This window comes from Oryx dammah, unplaced genomic scaffold, assembly GCF_014754425.2.
Source record: "Oryx dammah isolate SB20612 unplaced genomic scaffold, SCBI_Odam_1.1 HiC_scaffold_26, whole genome shotgun sequence".
In the NCBI taxonomy this organism is placed as follows: Eukaryota; Metazoa; Chordata; class Mammalia; order Artiodactyla; family Bovidae; genus Oryx; species Oryx dammah.
Window position 1 is genome coordinate 87538668 of NW_024070210.1, and position 3652 is coordinate 87542319.

The window sequence follows — 3652 nt, forward strand, 5'->3', positions numbered from 1 at the left end:
TTATTTTACATTTTATTGAAGGGGCTTCCCTGGTGGCTCAGACAGTAAAGAATCTGCTTGCAGTGCAGGAGACCCAGGTTCGATCCCTGGATCAAGAAGATCCACTGGAGATCCCATGGACAGAGGAGCCTGGCAGGCTACGGTCCCTGGAGTCGCAAAGAGTCGGACACCACTGAGCAACTAACTCTTCACTTTCGTAGTTGAATTACTAGGCTGTGTTTAATTTCTACTGTTCAACAGTGACTCAATTACGTATATTTTTTTCATTATGACTTATCCCGGGATACTGAATATAATTCCCTGTGCTATACAGTAGGACCTTTTTTTATCTATCCTGTATATAACTAGAATTTTGTATTAATGGAATTGTATGGTATGTACTCCTTAATGTGCTTTTTATTGAGGAGGGATTGTCTGGCTTCTTTCACTGAGCATACTTGCTGAGGTTTACCCATGTAGTTGTTCATGTCAGTAGTTCATTGATTGCTAAGTAGTAAGTCATTTTATTAATACATCACAATTAGTTTATTCACCTTTTGATGGATATTACAAATAAAGCTTCTATAAACATCGTTATATGTATATGTTCTCATTTCTCTCTAGATACCCAAGAGTACAATGGCTGGGTCACATGGTAGGTGTATGTTGAACTTTTAAAGAAATTTCAAAACTATTTTCCAAAGTGTTTAAACTATTTTAGGGAATTCCCTAGTGGTCCAGTGGATGGAAATCTGTGCTTTCACTGCTGAGGGCCCTAGTTCAATCTCTGGTTGGGGAACTAAGATCCCACAAGCTGTAAGGCACAGATTTAAAAATTTTTTTAATAAATAAAAATACAATACAGTGAATTTTTTTTAAAGCTATTTTACATTCCATCAGCAACGTAGGGGAGTTCCAGGTATTCTACATCTTTGCCAGAATCTGGTATGATTAGTCCTTTAAAGTCTGTGTCATTCTAATGGATGCATACTAGTACTTCATTGTGGTTTTAATTGATACGTTTCAACTGACTAATGTGGGCTTCCCAGGTGGCTCAGTGGTGAAGAATCCACCTGCCAATGCAGTGAGATGCAGGGGATGCAGGTATGATTCCTAGGTTGGGAAGATCCCCTGGAGAAGGAAATGGCAACCCACTAGCAGAGTCGACTGAGCGACTGGGCATACACACACTGACTAATGATTTTGAGCATTTTTTTATACGCTTATTTGATATCCATATATATTTGTTGGTAATATGAATATTTAAATATTTTGCCCATTTTTAAATGGGTTGTCTTATTATTGAGGTTTGCTTTTTAAAAAGTTCTGTATGTACTTTAGATAAAAATCCTTTGTCAAATATGTGATTTGCAGCTCCCTGGTGGCTCAGGTGGTAAAGAATCTGCCTGCAATTCAGGAGACGTAGGTGCGATCCCTGAGTAGGGAAGATCCCCTGGAGAAGAGAATGGGAACCCACTCCAGTATTCTTGCCTGGAGAATTCCATGGACAGAGGAGCCTAGTGGCCTACATTCCATGGGGTTGCAAAGAGTTGGACATGATTGAACAACTAACATTTTCACACTTTCATATTCTCCTTGCCTGAGGTTTGTCTTTTCATTTTTTTTTTTTTTTAAGAGCGAAAGTTTTTCATTTTGATGAAGTTGAGGTTTTTTTTTGGTATTCTATCTTGGAAACTTTTACCATTCAAATGCCATCAGGAAAATTTTCTTTCATATTTTGAATAACATCTCTTAAGCCTGAGTCTTCAAAATATACTCCTGGGCCATGAAAACACTTAAGGAAGAGCTCCCTCACCTGGTGAAAGTGCTTTTTAAAGCATTTGAACCTAAAACATTTTAAAATTATGAGTGTCAAAAGTAATCTAAAACATTTTTCTTTTTTGAAATATTTTTTCAGAAGTGCAAAATACCTTACTATTGAGAACACAGAAGAAATAATTTTTAAAATATGAGATGTGAAAGTCAAATATTGCTGGTCTCAGTCTGTAAGATAACTTGCTTCTAGTCCACCACACCTGGAGTATACTTTCTTATCACTCTTCTTTTCCATGAAATTTTGTTTGAATGGAGGTGAAGAACATTTTACTACCTTAATCGAAAGCACTAAAGTCCTCTTAGGGAAAGAAGAATTCTTGCTGGGAAGAATATTGTATTTTAATAAGTGCTTGAAATTGGTGAACACCCACAGACGATGCCTCCTATCCCTATCCTGAGGGTGTTGACTGGCGCCAAGCTTAAGAAAATGGAAGCATGTTCTCCGTAACAGAGGAGATGGGAAGGAGAGAGAAAAGTGGAGAAAGGGGCACGGAGATAAAAGCTTTGCCAGATAACGATGTAACCCTTTTCTAAGAATCCCACAAAGTGGGGCATATCTATTGAATGAATGACTTTTACTGTTATAACTGTAGAAAGAGCTTAAACTGAAACAATTCAGAACAGAAATAAACATGTGAGATTCAGGAGTTCAGAGTCCTAGATGACCCTGGGGATCTTGGTCTCACTGGGATTTACAAAAATCTTGGGAAGGGCCTCAACTTCCACAGAAAGTGAAGTGATGGGTAGTTGAATTCATCGTACTTGACCTTTGAGGAGTAAGGAGACCTCAGTTGATATCCTGGACCTTTGCATGGTACAACCTCCAATATCACAAATTTAAAACAAATGGTCAGTGACATGAAGAGATCTTAAATCCCTGTCCAGGAATCGAACCTGGGTAGCCTGGATGAAAGCTGGGAATCCTAGCCATCAGATCAGCAAAGGAGAGAGACAAGGGGATTTTTGTCCCCAGTGAAAAATGCATTTCTCAAGGAGGCAAAAACTGAAAATGCAGGTGCAAAGTTTATCATTAGAGATATACCACAACAACAAGTGGGAAACACACAGGGAAACAATTTATCTAGTTAAGACAGAAGCAAGACAGACATGTACACCCAGAGAGAAAGGCTGTGGGCATCCCCCCAAGTAAGGAGGAGTGCAGTAAAGAGGCAATTAAGTCATTTATATAAGGCAGTTCTTCTGAGTCTTTATCTTCCCTTTGGCCAATTGTCTGGTTTCTTTTTCCACACCAGACCTGTCCTAGGACCCTCCCTGACATGTGTGGGCAACATTTTCCCAAGGTGGATTTCAGCCCAGAGGCCTATGGTATCGCAATATAGCATCACATATTGTGGAGCGGTGCCCTCCCCTTTTGACCCTCAAGGAGCCTTTCTGCACATATGAAATGTCTCCCTTGCCTCAAGGGTGGAAAATATATGCCCTCCTGATCCTTTACTCAAACAAGGTTTAGCCTCTCTCTGTTACTACCATGACTGTTATCTTAAGGAGTCCACAGGAGACAAAGCCTGGCTATTTACCCTGTTTCAGTTGTTAATTCCATTTCAGAGAGCAAACAGGAGGCTGGTTGTAAATATCTAACCTGGAACACACCTATTACCCATTTCAATAAACGCACACAGGAGGCCAGTTTTAAGTGTCCAGCCTGAAGGCCCTCTTTTCCTTATCCTGAGAAATGTAAACAGAAACCCAGTTGCAAATGCCTAGCCTGGGGCCTCTCTGTCTCTGTCTCAGCCTTACTTGCTCGAGTGCTCTCCTGGAAACAAACCATAGGCCCCACCCAGAGCGCAACTTCATTCAAGTCCCCACCTCCACTCAG